The 20,357-nt window shown below is 39.7% G+C and overlaps 1 pseudogene; it reads left to right on the top strand.

The window, feature by feature from the left end:
• The window catches only part of LOC150081332 (phosphoribosylformylglycinamidine synthase-like), a 50,629-nt pseudogene extending 30,495 nt beyond the window's left edge, over positions 1–20,134 (top strand).
• Positions 20,135–20,357: the final 223 nt, after the last annotated feature.

Raw genomic sequence — 20,357 nt, 5'->3', positions numbered from 1 at the left:
CTTGGGGGTGGAAGGGGGTCGTATGAAGCTGATGAATATCTGTTAGAATGTATTTAGGAATCCCATGTCTCGAGATCACATTGTTTATGAAAGCTGTGGCCACTTCCTCAGCCTTCTGGGTATGAAGTGGGATTACTTCCGCATAACGGGTAAAATTATCTACTGCCATCAGTAGATATTTGTGTCCTTTCAAAGTCATTGGAAGGGGTCCCAAAATGTCCATGGACACTCGGACCCAAGGTGAGTTCTCGTTAGGAACTCTCATCAGGGCTGCTTTAGCCTTAGGGTTATACCCTCTACGCTCCATACACGATGGACAAGACTCTATATAATTCTTGACGTCGCTATAAAGGCCTAACCAGAAGAAATATTTTCTGACCTTCTCTAACGTCTTGTGTAGGGCCAGGTGGCCCCGCTGAGAAAACCGTCATGACAGGACTTCAACACTTCTGCTTTCAAGCTGGTCGGAACTACTAACTGTTCACAGGGCTCTGAGCGAGTAGCTCCATGGTCAGGTAAAGTGTAGTGATACAGTATCCTGTCCTCACTCAGATAGAAGGAATCTGGGATTTTACTTGTTGCCTGGAGTGCTCCTTCTAATTGCTCAATTAACCCCTGCAGATTTGGGTCCTCTCTTTGGAGATTCCTAATCAAAGTTCTGGTTTGTTGTTGTGGCATGATCAGTGACTATGGTGGGATTTGCTGCTATAGGAGCAACTAATTCAGCAGTTTTGGATTTCTTAAGCCCCTTTTGTCTTTCCTCTTCCTCTAACACTGGCCTTGAAAGGAAATCTGCATTTGAGTGAAGTCGACCGGCCTGTATACGATTTTGAAGTTGTATTCTTGTAGAAGCATGCTCCAGCGAGCTAACTAGGGGATGGATTCTATAAGTGAAGAAGATAGCTCAATGGTTGGTGGTCTGTTATTAGTGTGAAGCTGGAGGCGATTAAGAATGGTCTGAACTGTGATACCGCAAAGACTATTGCCAAAGCTTCCTTTTCTGTGGTACTATACATAGTCTCTGCTTTCTTTAGTAGTCTGCAGGCGTAAGTGATTGGCTGTCTTTGATTTTCATCAACTTGTTGCTCTAGCACAGCCGAGATTGCATAATTAGATGCGTCAGAAGACACAAAAAACGGTTTAGAAAAGTCCGGGTAAATTAATAGGGGTGGTGTGGTCAAAGCAACCTTCAGCTTGTCGAAGGCCTCTTGGGCGGCACTGTTCCAGGAAAAGGGGGTGGTCTTTTTTGTAAGTTGGGTTAGCAGCCTGACTATCTGCGTACTCTGGGACAAATTTTCTGTAAAATCCTGTCATCCCAAGAAATGATCGCACTTGCTTCATGGTTCTTGGGTCTCGACACTCTCGAACGGCAGCCACGTTCACTGGATCGGGACGGACACCGTCCTTATTAATGAGATGACCTAAGTATTTTAATTGCTGTTTTAGGAACTCACACTTCTTTGGTTTCAGCTTCAGATCGTATTTTCTCAGGTGCTGGAAAACTTTCTCAAGCTTCGAGAGGTGTGAGGGCCAAGTTTTCGACACTATGATTATATCATCTAAGTAAGCAAAAATGGAATTTCGTTGTAAATTTTCCAACACAAGCGCCATTGCTCTCACAAAACTACAGGGCACGTTTTTTAATCCAAATGGCATGCGTCTGTACTGTAGCAACGATTCCCCTGTAGTAAAAGCTGTCTTGTGGAGGTCCGCAGGGTGCACTTCAATCTGGTGGAATCCGGCTTCCAGGTCCAAAGAGCTGAAGTAGCGCGCGCGTCCCAGAAGTTCGAGTATCTCGCTCATGCAAGGGATCGGGTAAGAGTCCGAGATAATCTTGGCGTTAAGTTTCCTGAAGTCAATACATAACCTGTATCCCCCACCTCACTTCTTCACTAGAACAATGGGCGCGGCATACGGAGAGCAGCTGGGTTCAATGATGTCTGAATCTAGGAGTCCTTGGACCTGGTTGCGAATCTCATCCTTTAGTAAAAAAGGGGTTCTATAAGCATTCTGTCTAACAGGAATGTTGTCTGTCAATTTAATTCTGTGTTGGATAACTTTTGAGTTGCCTAGTTGGGCTGGTGATTTGGCAAACACATCCCGGTATTTGCGTAACAGGTCTAATTGGTGTCTTTGATCGGCAGTCAGGTGATCAAGCTTAAAGTCCTCTATGGTCACTGGAGAAACTCCCCTTTTGCCTTTTTCCTGGCTCTTAGCGTTAATTGATTGAGGATTCAGGTGCTCCAGACTCGCAATACCCATGCCTTTTGGAAGATGCAGAGGTTCAGCTGTTAAATTGTCAACGAGCACAGACACTTTCCCACTTTCGTCTACCTGGTCTATCGAATATTTCACTGCTAAATCATCCCGGCTTAAGTTTGAATTTGGCCCTGCTAATACTAGTTGTTTGGGAGGGGCAGCAAGCTGGTCATAATATACTGTTACCACCCATTCTGTGCTTGCTGGGAGCACATGTTTACATGTAAGCTTAGCAACTGTGGGTGTGGAGTCCACCAATTGTTGCCGAATATTCTCTTCCCTCAGGCAAATCCCTAATGGAACTGATCTATGATCCCTTTACCTAAGTCTAGGCTGAATGAAAACTTTCTTAATATGTTCAAACCGAGGATTATGTCATATTTGCCATTGAAATTCTTTGAAGTTACCAAAACTTTCTCCCTAAAAGTTGCATTACCTAATTTAATATTAGCAGTTACTGTAGTGTGTATAGGCACAATATTTCCCGAAACTCCGGTTACAGTTAATTCTGAAGGTCTGAAATCTAACGATTTATCATTTTTAATTTTATTAAATAAATCTGCACTCTAGCACCAGTGTCTAAAAGAAATCTAGTTTTAATGTTTTGTACAGATCCCAATACCACAGGTAATTTAGTATTATCCTCCAGAATGTAAATGCCATGTTGTGTTCTGATGTCTCTGACTTCTGGCATACTAACTTTACTAAAGTTAGGGGGTGGCAAAAGAGTTTTATTACATCGCGGATCCTTCCTACTAAGTTTAGAACCCCTTTTTAGTCATAAATTTCTATCTCGATCTCGCCTGTAGCTTCCAGTATTTGTATAATTATTTTGTCTGCCCTGAAATGTTTTTGGCCGAATTTTCCCCTGAATATACTCATTCCTATATGTCCCTCTCCTTATCCTAGAATCAGAGTCTATATTACCCCTATTTTGATCATCATAATACATTCTATTGGCGACTTGATCTCGATTTTCATTAAAATTACAATATTGATTGTTAGCATAGGACGTCCTAACTTTTGGGGATGCAGTGTACATATGCATTTCGTAATTCGTGCACGGGCGGCTGTGGAAAAGTTGAGTGGGCTGATGGAAGCTCGGAGGACGTCAAAAATGCATCTTTCCCTTCGTTCGCGATTGTTTACTGTATTTCTGGCTGTCTGCTGTCTACCGTAGTACGGCGCAACGAAGCGTCTTTCTGGACGGTCAACGACCTGTGGTCTGAAGGTCACGTTAGCGTCGGTTAGCGGATCTACTGCGTTGTCCGAGTGGAGGTAGGTAGCACCTAGTGCTGCCTGACTGTGGGGAGAGGGAAATTTGTCCACCTTCATAGTTTGCATCTGCTGACTCAGGGCGGCTATCTGTGTCTCTAAATTGTTGATTGTTGCGTGATTCACTGATAATGAGCTTAACGATTGTTGTAAGTCGCGTATTTGATCTTGAATGGGTTCAAGAATGTGTTTGGAATTGTTTTCCTGTCGCTCCCATTCACTCTCGTCCCTTACAGGACTATTAATAACATGTAAAGGGACAGTTTTTGTGTGAGTAAGCTGGTCATTAATTTCCTCCCTCTTCGAAATCTCAATTGCCTGTGAAAAAGTAAAGGATTGTGTGTGAGCACCATTTTTCTAATTTTTCCAGATATGGGCCTAAGGAATTGGGCCAGCATTGCCTGGTCTAAAATGTTTAATACTTCAGGTGTCTCTCCCTGAATTTTGAAAGCTGCCCTTGCCAGATTTCTCACCCGCGCACTATAACTCGCAATGGTTTCCGAAGGTTCTTGCACGGCACTGGCGAACTGCTGAAGGGAGGTGATAATTGGTTCCCTTTTTTCGAACTGAGCCAAAAAAGCATTCTTAAATATGTTGTAATTCTTTTTCCCACGTAATTCAAAGGATTGGGCTAAAAAGTCTGCTGCCGAAGAGCGAAGTTTAGATTTCGAGACTGCTAAAAGCTCTCTGTGCCCCCAGAGTGCTAATTCTCCAACACTCTCCAAAGTTTCGAAAAACAGTTGGACTGAAGGGCCTTCATCATTTTTGCCAAAGAATAACGGCACAAGAGTTAAAAATCCCGCGATATTCGCTGAATGCGGTCTGTCTGGTTCTGGGGTGACTTGTGGCTCTTGTGTTTGTATTAGGGTGGGGTGATATTCCTGTTGTTTGAGGAATTTGATCCTCCATTTTTGATTTATTTGGAATTGGAAGATTTGATTGCTAATTTTGGGGCCCCTGTCTTCCAAAATGATGTGACTGACCTGTTGCTGAAACAAAATTATGTTAATAATCACTTATTTAAAACAAGAGTGTGTTATAGCATGTAGTCATTTATTTATTAAATCCAATTATAAGAATAGCAATAATTTACTAATTAGTGTAGATGTCCTGTGTTGTTGCAAGGGGGTAATGCCTCCTACCTATTCTCTTAATACACGAAATCAACAATCTTACTACTTATCAGTAATCCCTTCAAGTTCTTTTCCTCTTCTCGGTTTCCTTTTTGTGACTCGTTCTTCAGTGTGGACAGTTTTTCATCCCGCAAAATATTTAATCCTGGTCACAATTGGCAACAGTGTTATACTGGAGAGTTTACTTACTATTATCGTTCGGACTTCTCTGGATGACACATCTGCATAGCGGGACGTTTTTCTTCCTTGAGCACTTGTTCTATCATAACCCCAGTATACTCATGTGACTGTCTAGTGGTTTTTTTATATTAGGACAATGGTCTCAGCCCTCAATATCCACCCTTTTGAGGGGAATGGAACCGCAGCATCGACCAGGGCGCTGTGTTAATGCTCAAACCCTTTCCAGTTATAGTCAGGAATTGAGCACCGCAATAAAAGTTCTTCTATATATAATTCTATATCTACTGATCGTCGTGTGAATAGAGGATAGGTCTGAGGCATATGTTTAAACAAAACATAGTTTAATACAATCTACTATAGAATTGATACATGTATAATAACTACCGCCCTAGTGGCAGTGACAAGCAAATCCTAAATCATCTGGTTACAATAATATAAACTGATTAAGAGTTCCTAGCATTATTGATGCTTTGGAAATTAATGGGTTCTTCACATAGGTGTTCTTTGTGTGGATACTTCATCTCAGGCAAGAACTGACATATGACATAATGGTTATACAAACATGATGGGTGTCAATACTAAAATACCGCGCTATTTAGGATTAATTTGTGAAACTGACAATCTAAGTGATGCGCTATTTAAGATAGCAGTATTTGGATATTCTATACTTAACAATACTAGCATAATAAATCATATTCTTGAGGAGTAAAGTTTATGCATAACTGTAGGGAGTGATTAGAACTTACCGAAGTTAAGACGACTCCTTCGGCTACATACGGGACTCGAGGTCGGTCTCTTCATCATTTTCCTATCTTCCTCTTTCTTTGTCACCAGACTTCACTGCTCAGCTCACAATTACTCTTCACTACTCCGAAACTGCTTGCTCTCGCATTGATCTCACGTCTTCCAACTCTTCGTCGGTCTCCCGTCCTCCTGGTATTATGCACCTTATCACGTGAACTTTCGCCACCCCCCCCCGGAGCCGATCGAGAGTGGGGGCACCTTATTCTCACGTCGACACGACCGATAAGCTCACCAGTATTTGCCAGAGAGAGCGAAAGCTCATATTTTTCTGAACTGGTAAACTAACTTCTCCCTAACAACTGCTTATCTCGCGTAGCGACAACAGTAAACAGGGGGGGTTGATTCAATATTCGGATGATATTCAGACGTGTGAAGCCTCGGCCCTCCTGAATTTTGGACTCTTATCGCTATCACGAGCTGGTAGTCAAGTTTGTCCTGTGTGTTTCTTAGTAATGTTTTCACTGGGATACCCAAGAAAACAAAAAACACCTCTTTTAGCATAAGGGATACAGCAAAAAGGGAAAGGGGGGTACGAAAAGTAGAATGTAAAATGAATGCATTTTACACCCGTCATTACTGCCACTGAGAATCTGTCTTGGTAGCCAGCTAAGACTGACATTCTCGACTCTCCTACGAGGTTTTGACCGTTTGGTTGGGGGGGGGGATAAACATGAACGTTACTCCTCTTACAACATATAAAAGAAATTAATCACTAACATATTCTATGGATATAATAAAAAGAAATACAAGATACATAAAACAAAGGTACAACACTTGGTTCGGTGAGTGGATATATTGAATTTACACTTTCCACGTTAATTACTCACCACACGGAGGCCATTGTCCACACTTGTCTATTGAGAAATTGTTTTTTTTTTTTTTCTCTTTTTCCTTTCTTCTTCTTTCAAAACAGAAGCTTGTACTACTTCTGGTTGACATTCTATAGCTAGAGAATAAGTGAGCACTTTGAAGCACAACAGGGAACGGATCTGGATTTCAAGCTGAGGCTGTCAGGCGGTCAAGGAAAAGTTCTTCCGTAGTCCATGATTCGGTGAAGTTATCCTTCGTCAGGCCAAGGAGATATACTGGGTGCTTCTCCTTCCAAGGAATGTTCTGGGCACTGCTTCTATCCATAGTCTTTACTTGGCTCACAGGCACGACATGAAACATAAACAATCACACAATTAGTAACTGTCCTTAGGTTATGGACACAAAGCATCTGAAGTTAATTAAGCAAGTACATTATAATTGTATACATGTAACTAAACATCACAATAACATAGACATGAACTAATAACTAAAATGAATCGCTGTAACATCCATAAAAGAAGTCTCATACTTGTAAAGTTGACAAGAATACCTAAGTTAGGTCTTTTTTTTTTTTCTTTTTTTTTTTTTTGAACAAAACTACTGCTTTTTTTTTTTCAAACAAAACTACTGTTCCATTTTTTTTTTTCAAACAATACTACTGCTCTTTTTTTCAAACAAAACTACTGTTCCTTTTTTTTTTTCTAATCATCCCACCATTCGGACTCTGGTGGGTTGCGTCTCGTCTCCACAATACCTTCGCTTTCCAGCCATTGGGTATACATCTTGGCAGCATATACCGCACAAAACTTCTTTGGGTGATCCCATTGGCACGTGAAACGTTCCCTTTTCTCAGACTGTGCCAATGACTCCTTCTGGGGGCATGCAAAGTCATTGATATCTATGATGACCTTATCCGGGAGGATTGCCTGCACAAAGTTCACTTGCTCTGTCCCCTCGGTAAAAATTGTTTTATAGGCCCTGGTGAGTGGCCTAATCCATGGGCAGAAAAACGTAGGCTGACACTCTCCGTGTCCCCATGGGAGGTCCAGCCGCTGGTCACAGAGCCAGAGGTTGCATAGTTTAATGTGCTCCGGAAGTGAGGAGAACCTTGTTGCTCCCTTCAACACGATGTTCCGGTGCAGTTCATCGCATCCGATGAGAGCTGCTTCCTTTGGGGAGGGGAAGCCTTTCTCATCCTTGCAGAACTGGATGCCGATGAACGCCCAATTCTTGAAGGGGACAGTGGTGATGGGCGGGAGCTCCCTGTTGACGACATCTGGGAGAGTGAGGACCGGATCGTCGTAGGCCAGAAGGGATGCTCCCTGGCTGGTTCCTTGGTCGCTGTCATTTTCGAGGGAGTGGGGTAGACAGGGGTCGGGCAAAGGGATGGTCCTGCCGAACCGATATGAGTCGGGGCCACCCGGATTTCGAAGCGACTATTTAGGAAATCTCTCCTCCTGTCCTCTGGCTCCTTCTCACGTATTGGAAGAATGGATACAGTGCTTGTCCGAGTAGGGGTATCCAGGTCGATAGCCCTGCGTTTTCGGGGCGGGGCGGGGTGCAGAAGGACGGTCCTGTGGGTGGTGTCCGGGCCTCTCTGGGAAGGTGACTACGCCGGCGATGGCACTGGCGACAAAGATGCTGGGGACGTCTCCCTGCCCTTTCGCTGGTGTTCTGGACGCGGTCAGTCTCTCTAAGTTCCAGCCATTGTCTAATGAGCCATTGGGATGGGGGAAAAATGGCTTTAGGTTGGTTGAGTACTTGAACCTCTGAGTCGACCGGAGGTTTTGTTGGAGGTAATTTTTACTTTTTTGATAATAGGTCTTTTAACTATGTGAAAGAGGTTATAGACACATGAATCTGTTGTTTTATTGGTGTAACTGTTATACTGGGATTTCTCCTTCTATTTTCGTTCGGACTCCTCTAAACAACACATCTGTGTAGCGGGACGTTTTTCCTCCTTGAGCACTTATTCTATCATAACCCTATACTCATGCGACTGTCTAGTGGTTTTTATATTAGGACAATGGTCTCAGCCCTCAATAACCACCCTTTTTGGGGGGGAATGGAAATCGCAGCATTTTGACCAGGGCGTTGTCTATACTTCAAACTCTTTCCAATTTTAGGTAGAAATTTGAGTACCCGCAATATTAGTTCTATTCTAATCCTTTATCTATTGATCGTCGTGTGAATAGAGAACAGGTCTGAGATATATATTTAAACAAAAACATAGTTTAATACAATCGACTATAAAAAGAATACATATATCAAAGAAATGTTCTAATGACAGTGATAGGCGAAACAAACCAATTAGTTACTATACTATAAATTGACTTTATAGAAGTATTTAAGGGTGTTTCACAGCATTAATAGTTTGGCAATCTGTGGGCTCTCCATGTATGTGTCCTTCGTGTGGATTAGTCATCCCTGGCACAAACTGACATGGGACATGATAGTTATACAAACATGTTGGGTGTCAATATTACCGCGCTATTTAGGATAGCACTCATAAGATGTGTTGTGACCTATTATACATCATTTTACCTATCGTTAATTTGTGAAAACCGACAATCTAAGTGCTGAAAACCGACAATCTAATAGAACCCCCCCCACGCCGCTATTTAAGATAGCGGCGTGGGGGGGGGGTTTCTATGACTTAGAAATACTAACAGAATCGATTGTATTTTGAGGAGTAAAGTTTATGCATAGATGTAGGAAACTATTAGAACTTACCGAAGTTAAGACGACTCCTTTGGCTACGTACGGGGCTCGAGGTCGGTGTTCTCATCATCTTCCTATCACCCTCTTTCTCCGTTCGGTAACTCTCTTCCACTCTCCTCACCAGACTTCACTGCTAAACTCACAACTAATCTCCGCTACTCAAAAACTGCTTACTGTCACGCTGATCTTCTCTCCTCCAACTCTCTTCGGTCTCCCGTCCTCCTGGTATTATGCACCTTATCGCGTGAACTTTCGTCACCCCGGAGCCCGGTCGGGGGTGGGGGCACCTTATTCTCACGCCGACACAACCGATAAGCTCAACAGTATTTGCCAGAGAGAGCAAAAGCTCGTATTTTTCTGGACTGGTAAACTAACTTCTCCCTAATGACTGCTTATCTAGAGTAGTGACAGCAGTGAACAGGGGGGTTGATACAATATTCGGATGATACTCAGACGTGTGAAGTCTCGACCCTACTGAATTTTGGACTCTTATTGCTATCACGAGCTGGTAATCAAGTTTGTCCTGTAAATTTCTTAGTAATGTTTTCACTGGGATAACCAAGAAAACAAAAACACCTCTTTTAGCATAAGGGATACAGCAAAAGAAAAAAGGGGGGGGGTACGAAAAGTAAAATGTAAAATGAATGCATTTTACATAACAATGCCCATTGAATAAGCTATTTAGTCCATAAGGATAGTGTTTTATATTTCAATATGCTAATGTTTTCTAATTCTAACCTAGTGCTATTATTATGCTCTATTTCTAAAATGGTTATCGTGATATTATTAAAGTTGTGCAACTGGAAATGCTGCAGTTCTATGTCTTTTAAGTTGACATAGTTTTTAATATGCGATCTGTGTACATTAATTCTAATGTGCAGTTCATCCCCTGTTTGTCCTATATATTTAGTTTCGCAAGTATTGCATGTAATAAGGTATAGAATACCACTAGCATGGCAAAAGGCTGGAGCTTCTGCACTGTTAGTGTAATGCTTAGTATTCATAGAAGGGCAGGTTTGACAACGTATATTATTACAGGTATTGAATTTTAAGAATTTATTATTATCTATAGGTGTTATATTCGTTGCCGTTATTGTAGATGGTTGCATGCCATGGTGAGCAACAGTTTGGTGTATTATTATGTGTAGTACTATCCATTGCTACTACATTATTGGCATAACGGTCCTCCAGTAGGCCTAAAGCATCAGATGCTGTAAGGCTAGTAAGGTTACTTGTCGGACCACCCTGAGCCCCAGTGGTATCTGCGGTACAGTTTATCCTACGCGACTGACGTAGTATCTTATTTTTATCTTTGGTGTAAAAGCTCATTTTAATAGTTATTTAAACATCCTAGTAAGATACCCTCACCAGTTTCAACACAGTGCACCTGCATGTTGCCAAAGTAGGTATGTGTTATTATACAATATTTTTAATCTATTTTTAATTAGTAAATGCATAAGGGAGGCATCCTGGTAGACAAGTCAACACACAGGCAAACCCCTTAGTATATCAAATATAGAAAATTAATAAATATATATGTAAAGTAAATAGCTTTTCCTTTACTATTTGCTATCATATTCTATTTTTCTTACCTCATGAACTATTAGAGTAATTCGAGGGGGATTGAGGTACTATTGCTTTTCTTAAACCTTGAATCTGTTCTCCTTATTTTAGCTTTTGCCCATTTGTTACCTATTAATATTAATTGAAGGATATTGGTTCTCTGTTATCACTCTTCTTCCTTATTATTTGCTTTTGCTAGTTTTTCTATATGTGTCTTAGCTATCAGTCGGGGTAAAGTCATCCAGCCTGTTAACAACTAAATTATTTTCTAACTTTAATGTTACTTATCGATTTATCGCATATATTACCATTCGACTGTGTTAAACAGGCAGATGATATCAGAAACTGATAGCTTGGTTAATTGTAGGGGGACATATTGAAAGGGTTAGCCCTCGATAAAGTCCCTTTCAATGTATTCCATTTTCTATAATCGACTTGATATATTTCATTATTATGTTTATTAATTGTTTTATTTTTACTTATGATTATCCTTTACTAGGTTTGGCCGAGTGGACCAGTTATGGCCATTATAGGGTTAAGTAGCTACCAGCTTATTTAATACGAAATGTATTTATTCTATATTTTGTCTTCTTTAATAATTGCACTTAAACTATAATAAAATATATAGAGAGATAGAGATCCATCCATCCGCGTCATCATTAATAAATCCATCCAATATAGATGGGCTCTCTGGCTCCAAATTTTCACTGTCTGTAGCCCCGTGCCTTCTAGGATCATGACATCTCTCGAATACCCCGCCTGATTTTCAGTAAATGGGGTGTTAGCATGTTTGACTAAAAATAACTCCACATTCTAAAAGAGTAACGGTAAGAAACGCAATTACCAAACAATTCTATAAAGCAATTTTTTTTAAAAATCGAAATTAAAAAATTTTTCAGAAATGAAAAAAAAAAGAATACTCACAGTTGAATACACAAAACTTCTGCAGAATTCAAGCTCTGCCTCTATCATCTGTGCTTCCTCGTACTCCTTTATCTTAATAGCAGCCTCTAACAACTGCGAATCTGAATCACCAGCAACGAAGAAAACATTCTGGTTAGCCATCCTTGATCAGTTATATGTTATACTGGAGTTTACTTACTATTGTCGTTCGGGCTTCTCAGGATGCCACGTCTGTGTTTCGGGACGCTTTTCCTTCCTTCGACATTTATTCCCAATCGTAATCCCAGTATAATCATGTGACTGTCTAGTGGTTTTTTTTATGCTAGGACAATGGTCTCAGCCCTCAATAATCCTACCCAATGGAAGGGAATAGGAATCGCAGCTTTGACAAGGGCGTTGTGATAATACTCAAAACCATTCCAGTTATAGTTAGGATTTGAGCACCGCAATATAAGTTCTTCTATTCTAGTTCTCTACTTACTTATTCGTGTGAATGGAGGATAGTTCTGAGGCATATGTTTGAACAAAACATGGTTTAATGCAACATACTATAGAAATGGTACATATATGGTAAAAACAGTTCTGGTAACAGTAACAAGCAAATCCTAAATCATTTGGTTACAATAACATAAATTGACCTTATGGAAGTGTTTAAGAGTTCTTAGCATTATTGATACTTTGGTAATTAATGGGCTCTTCACATAGGTGTTCTTCGTGTGGATAATTCATCTCAGGCAAGAACTGGCATGTGACATAATAGTTATACAAACATGATGGGTGTCAATACTAAACTATCGCGCATAAGCTGTGTTTTAACTTATTGTACCCTGTTTTGTCTATCGTTAATTGTGATAGACTACCATCTAAGTGATGTGCTATTTAAGACAGCAGCATTAGGATATTCTATACTTAATCAATTCTAACATAATAAATCATACTGGTTACATTCAGTGTCAAAAAGAAGTAATGGGTGTGATTACTAAAATGTTGCGCTATTTAGGATAGCACCCATAACATAAGTTTTACCCTGTGATACATCATGTTATCAATAGTAAATTATGATAGACTGCAATACTATGTAGTAAGCTATTTAAGATAGCAGCATTAGGACATTCTACAATTTATCAATGCTAACATAATTAATTATATTTCTGAGGAGTACGGTTTATGTATAGCTGTAAGAGGATGTTATAACTTACCGAAGTAAAGTCGACTCCTTCGACCGAGTGCAGGGCTTGCAGTTGGCGCTTCCATAATTCTCCGTCTCTCTTCGTTCTTCTACTCTTTTACATTTTATTCACCAAACTCTCTCTCTCTCTCTGAAAACCAAAACTCTTCCGTACCACAACTACTGCTCTTCACTACAACTGCCCCCTCTTTTGTCGCATCCTCAAGTATATCCTCCTTATTGCATGAACTTTCACCTCCTCCGCGGAGCTTGGTCTAGGGTGCGGCACTTTTCTCACGCCGTGAACATCAGACACGCTGACCAGTATTTGCCAGAGAGAGCAAAGCTCGTATTTTTACTGGACCAGTGAACTCAATGTGTCCGTAGCGGCTGCTTATCTAGAGTCATCGCAATAGTGACCAGGGGAATTGGTACTATACAAGGATGATATCCAAACATTTGAAATTTCGACCCTACCGACTTTTGGAGTCTTATCGCTATTGCGGACTGATAGTCAAGTTTGTCCTGTGAGTTACTAGATATGTTTTCACTGGAATAACCAAAAACAACTCTTTAGCACAAGGGGCACATCAAAAGAAGGGGGGGAGAATATGCAAATCGGAAAGTAAAATGTGTGCATTTTACATATACTATGAAAAAAGCAAGTGAGAATTGTGGTCGTATTGACCTTTTTTAAAGCAAAATCGTGGATTGAAACACCAGTTGACGACAACCAATCAGCGTTTAGAATCAAGAGTTTGTGCACGTTGCAACCAATAGGAAATTTCCAAGCTAGGAAAGTGAAACAATGTCATCGAAACTGTCAAAAGTAAACAAACTTTTCAGTACAAACTCGTGGATTGAAATAACATTTGACAACAACCAATCAATGTTTAGAATCAAGTTTCCTATTTTCCTAATTTTTTCCTTTAATCAATAACCTTAAATTTTTTTTTTTTGAGAAATTACCTTTTTAGAAATGTAAAAGGCATTAAATAATTTCAAATATAGAGTAAAAATTCAAGTTGTAGATGGTGCCACCATTTTACCTTTCAGGTTTTTTCCAAGACAGAATGTGTCTCTAAATATTGGGAGACAAATTCCACTTGTAGAATTATATGGAGCCTTCATAAATAGCTATAGGTAAAAATATATACATATAAATTTAATCATCAAAAACACATAACCTTAAACAAAAGTACATAAAATGAAATAAAATCATTAATTTCAGATTCTCAGTCTGCAGATAGGATCAGAAGATGGCACCACCATACTACCATGCATAGCTATGGGTAAAAATATATATAGTGAAACTTCTCCTAACGGACACCTCTCTTTAACGGACATATCTCTCTACAACAGACATTTTCAAATTCCCCAACTCACCTCTATTGGTTTTAACGTGTTTTCAGCTTATGTCTAGCGGACGTTCTGTGTAACGGACGCGGACAGGCAATCTGCACTGTTTCATTTAGATTAGCACTTAATTTGATCTCCCCATAACGGACAGCGGGCGAGCTCACGGCCCTTTTTCTAGGAACTTTTCCTCCACGTATTGCTTCAATCGTGTGTTTATTTTCTATTTCTGATTCTCTGAATTTTACCAAGGTTTACATCACAGTTCTAAACCCTTTTTCAAGACACGTGTAAAACTTCTGATAAATTCTGTGTGTGCGGGGGGAATTTGGTCGGCCTTTCGTCTTTTCAGTTCTGTTCAGTGTCGTGTGAAGTGCACAATGTCTTCTCGTAAACATTTAACTTTAAAAGATAAAGTCGAACTCATTAATGCATATGAACGGCAAAAAAATGGTCGGCCTTTCGTCTTTTCAGTTTTCAGTTCTGTTCAGTGTCGTGTGAAGTGCACAATGTCTTCTCGTAAACATTTAACTTTAAAAGATAAAGTCGAACTCATTAATGCATATGATCGGCAAAAAAATAGTGTTCGCAATCTTGCTGCAAAATTCAAAATTGGGAAGACGCAGGTAAGCGACATCCTAAAGAAAAAAAAAATGAACTGCTCAAACAATTCTGGCAACACGGAAATGATCAGGTTCAAAAATCATTCCCGAAAACTGTTGGACTTCAAATTGACAATGTTACGTATGAGTAGTTTTGTCGGTGCACATGCTAAAAAAATTCCCATCAATGGGCCTATTATTAGGGAAAAGGCTTTGGAGGTTGCGAAATTTATGGGAGTAAATGAGTTCAAAGCTTCTGTGGGATGGCTAGACAAGTTCAAAACTCGGCATAAAATTTCTTGGAAAACCGTAAGTGGTGAAGGTGGATCTGTTGATACTGGGGTTTTAACAGAGTGGACCGTCAAATTGGAAGATTTATGTCGTGATTTTGAAGCTAAGGATATTTACAACTGTGACGAAACAGGGTTGTTTTTAAAGCTCTTCCTGAAAAAACAATGAGTCTAAAAAACAAAGTGCCAGGGCTGAAAAATTTCTAAGGAACACTTGACTGTACTATTGTGTACAAATATGCTGGAAGACTTTGAACAACCTCTTGTTATAGGAAAACCACAAAATCCTCATTGTTTCAAGGGCACAAAGTTGAATCTTTTGAATGTTGACTGGAAGTCTAATAAAAAAGCGTTGATGACACAAGATATCAAGAGCTAATGGATAAGTCACTTTAACCAAAACATGATTCGTCAAAACAGAAAAATTTGGAAGGAGATCATTCTGTCGAAGAACATCTTAATGACGAACCACCGATGAAAATAGAAGAAGCGCTCATACAAATCAATTGTTTAAAAATGTTTTTTGCCACTGAAGGACTTTCGATGGTTTCTTCACTCCAAACAAATGTTGAAAACAAAATTATCAGCCGGAAGAAGGTGCAGAAGAAAATAAGTGATTACTGTATGTATTTTTCTTAAGATAAAGTCATAATATGCATAGCACAATTATGTATATTTACAAAAATATTGTGCAAAATATGTATATATTTTAATTTTACATTAAACGTTGAACAATTTTTCTTTTTTTTTTTTTTCCTCCCTCAGACTTCTTGTTAGCGGACACCCTCTAACAGACAAATTCTTGTTCCCCATGGCTGTCCATTAAAGGGAAGTTTCACTGTATATATTTAAACGTCAAAGTTCATAAAATGAAATAAAATCATTATTTTCAGCTTTCAACTTGCAGATGAGGTCAACAGATGGCGCCATCATACTGCCTTGCATATCTATGGGTAAAAAAAAAATATATATATATATATATATATATATATTTAATCATCAAAGCACATACAATAAAATAAAATCCTTTAATTTCAGATTCTCACTTTTCAACTTACAGAAAGTATCGATAGATAGAGCCACTCTACCATGCCAAAATATACATTTAATCCTCAAAAACACATAAAATCAAGACTGCTCGTTCATATCCCCAGTCTCGAAGGGGAGAACCCACAATTCATTGTGCACCCACCAACATTCACATGAAAACCAACGCGGCAAAAACAGACTATTTCTACAGCAGCAACCCGACCAGAAACCACCAGTAAACTCAGAGACGAAGTCTCTTTATATCCCTACAACCAATCAGCACACAGGTTCATACCCCCACGAATCAGAACAAAGCTCGTATGCAAAATACAGAGCTTGATGTCACACTCACACACACTCTTAACTATAACAGGCACATTTACACTTTCTTATAACTAAAAGGGTAGCCGTGGGGATAAGCACCAGACCGGCAGTAGCGATGACATGGGTTTCAGTCTCGGAAAAATAAAATAAAATTTTTATTTAATTAAATAAAAAAATCGAATAAAAAATCAGTGGTGCCAAAAATTTAGTTCTTATTTCGCTCTAGCGAGCGAAATAAGAACTAAATTTTTTTTCCTCCCGACTCAACAGCTAAGCCTCAACTCACGTAACACACGCTTCTTGATTAGACCGGGGTTCGAGCCTGTCACCTCCAAATACGGAGGATGCGGAAAGGTCAGGGAATGACCACCGCACATTCCCGGAGCAATATGGCCTTAGTTGCTAATGCTCCTAAAAAAAAAAAAAAATCAACCTCGACTCACCTCACCAGCACATGCTCGAAACCAATCAGAACAGGCGACCTCGGCAGCAGCACAAACGAAAATCGACAGCAAAATTCATAGAGCCGAAGTCATTCAAACACCAGTCTCAACTGCTGAAATTGCTATAGAAGCAAGTAATGGTGCTTCTGATTATGGAAACAAATTTGGTGAGCCAGTAGTGGCTGGATTTGCATGTTCTTTTGGAATGAGGCTGCCAAATGGAGAGACGAAAGAATGGGTGAAGCCTATAATGTTTTCTGGAGGCATTAGTAGTATTGAAAAGACTGATTAAAAATTTTGAAGCCAGTAAAAGAATGATAGTGGTAAAGATTGGAGGTCCAGTTTATCGTGTTGGTGGTGGGGCTGCATCTTCCATTCACATTCAAGGGATAAAAAAGCTGAACTGGATTTTGGGGCAGTTCAACGTGGTGCAGAAATTGAATCAAATTGTTAGGGCTTGTATTGAAATGGAGAGAAACATTAATCCTCAGCATTCATGATTGCTGTGCATACCAGCAACCACATGGATGGTTGCTGGTACAGCAGCATGTAGTTTTGGGAACTTGAATATCCCAGGTTACAACCTTCCATGGTAAGATAGCACTTTATTTTCTAGTTCTATTTTCTATTTAATTGCTATTTTCTAGTATATCATTAAAACTTTGCTTCTCCACTGGAAATTGCTGTAGAAGCAAGTAATGGTGCTTCTGATTATGGAAACAAATTTGGTGAGCCAGTAGTGGCTGGATTTGCACATTCTTTTGGAATGAGGTTGCCAAATGGAGAGAGGAAAAATGGGTGAAGCCTATAATGTTTTCTGGAGGCATTGGTAGTATTGAAAAGATGATGGTTAAAAAATTTGAAGCCAGTAAAAGAATGATAGTGGTAAAAATTGGAGGTCCAGTTTATTGTATTGGGGTTGGTGAGTGGGGCTGCATCTTCAGTTCATGTTCAAGGGGATCAAAAAGCTGAAGTGGATTTTGCGGCTGTTCAACGTGGTGATACAGAAATTGAATCGAATTGTTAGGACTTGTATTGAAATGAAGAGGAACATTATCCTCAACATTCATGATCAAGGTGCAGGTGGAAATGGTAATGTATTAAACGAAATTGTAGAACCAGCAGGAGCTGTACTGACAGATTTCAACTTGGTGATCCAACTATAACTACGCTTGAACTGTGGGGTGCTGAATATCAAAGTGATGCAATTTTAATTGCATCTGAAGATAAAGAAATTTTGAAGAAAGTATCTCATAGGGAAAAATGCCACGTAAGTTTTGTTGGAGAAGTCACTGGAGATGGAAGAATAGTTATCCAGGAAGAGGAAAATGGTAATGGAAGAAAGTCAGTTGATTTGGAACTTTCACACGTGCTTGGCTCAATGCCAAGAAAGATATTTCATTGTGAAAGGCATAAACCTGCTCTCTACCCACTAATATTTCCCAATTCTCGATGTTTTACAGCACTGGATAGAGTACTTAGATTGCCATCCATGGCTAGCAAGTGCTATTTGACTAATAAAGTTGACAGAAGTGTGACCGGTTTGGTTGCCCAACAGCAGTGTGTTGGTCCTTTGCATACACCATTAGCTGATATGATAGTTGTTGCACTGTCATTCTTTGATATAGTTGGTAGTGCCACATTAATTGGAGAACAGCCCATTAAAGGTTTATTAGATCCCACAGCTGGAGCAAGAATGTCAGTGGCAGAGGGAATTACCAATTTAATGTTTTCCAAGATTAATTCCCTACAAGATGTAAAGTGTAGTGGTAACTGGATGTGGGCTGCAAAATTACCAGGAGAAGGTGCTGCATTGTATGATGCCTGTCGTGCAATGTGTGAAGCAACGTCTATTTTAGGGATTGCAGTGGATGGTGGAAAAGATTCATTAAGCATGGCAGCACGTGTTGGAAAGGAAACTGTAAAATCTCCAGGAACATTAGTTGTTTCAGCTTATGCCCCATCCCCTGACATAAGATTGACCGTTACTCCAGATTTAAAGTGTCCAAATGGACAAGAATGCTTACTATATGTGGATCTTTTAAGTGGAAAGGGTAGGCTTGGAGGAACGGCTCTTGCTCAATGCTATAAACAACTTGGTGATAACGTGCCTGATTTAGACAATTTCGACAAACTTTTAAGAACAGCATTTTCAGTCACACAGGAACTAATTGGTAAAAGAAAGATAACAGGAGGACGACATAAGTGATGGCAGTCTCATTACATGTATTCTTGAAATGGCCTTTGCCGGAAATCATGGTGTTAATATAAATCTCACCACTAATGCGGGTACAATTGCTTCCCTGTTTGGAGAAGTAGGTTGGATAATGGAAGTGCCACAAAATGAAGTTGCTTTGGTTTTGGCAGCATACAAAGAGAATGGGATACCATGTCAACAAATAGGCTACAGCAGTGGGTTTGCAGAAAAAGCCAAAGTCATACTTAATGTAAACAGTAAAGAGGTGTTAAATATTATGATGTAAGAGTTAAGAGACATTTGGGAAGAAACCAGTTTCCAACTGGAAATGATTAAGACTGATCCAGATTGTGTACTTTAGGAAAAAAATTTGTTTGGCAAAATGTACTGCACCTCCTTACCACCTTACCTTTGATCCCAAGGCAACTGTATTTAGAACAATAGGAGGTGAAGGTGGTCCTCGTGTTGCTGTAATTCGAGAGGAAGGTATCTAGGGAGATGGTTGCTTCTCAAACCTTAAGGCTCAGTTTGATGCATTCCAGAAAAAGAGTAATACCTTTAGTTTAGGTGTCTGCAATGGCTGCCAACTTATGGGTTTGCTTGGTTGGGTAGCGCCAACAGAAAACAATGAACAAGGTGTCCATCTTTCCCACAATTTATCCCAAAGATTTGAATCTCGATTTGGAACTGTCAGTATTGAAGAGACCAAAGCAATAATGCTCCAAGATATGGAAGGATCAATACTTGGGGTTTGGGTTGCCCATGGAGAAGGCAGGTTTGTGTTCGAAAACAGCACTGTAAAAAACAGAGTTGAATCAAGTAAATTGGTTCCACTTCGTTATGTAGATGATAGAGGACAGGAAACAGAACTATATCCATTCAACCCAAATGGTAGTGAAAATGGGATAGCTTCTATCTGCTCAGCTGATGGCAGGCATCTGGCCATGATGCCTCATCCAGAAAGATGTCTACCCTTGGCAATGGGAATGGATGCCCTATGAATGGAAAAAGACTATGACCATATCACCTTGGATAAAAATGTTTAGAAATGCATTTGATTTGTGTCAGACTGTTTGATAATTAGAATTTACATAGTTCACTTTTTTTAAGGCAATGATTTGTAAACTATTTAATTATAATGTCAATAGTGTTTTCTCCGTGATTTATCACAATCTTGTGATTGTTGCAAGATTTTAGGTTAAAAATGCAATATGGTGAAGCAATTTTGTGAATGCTTTCAACTCTTATCTCCATAAAAAAAGGTTAAGATGGTACTATTTTGCTCAAAATTCTATAATTA

Source organism: Mastigoproctus giganteus, chromosome 8 (assembly GCF_048544385.1).
Source record: "Mastigoproctus giganteus isolate SK-2022 chromosome 8, ASM4854438v1, whole genome shotgun sequence".
NCBI lineage: Eukaryota > Metazoa > Arthropoda > Arachnida > Uropygi > Thelyphonidae > Mastigoproctus > Mastigoproctus giganteus.
Note: the sequence above shows the minus strand (reverse complement) of the source record. Positions and strands in the feature narration are given on the sequence as shown.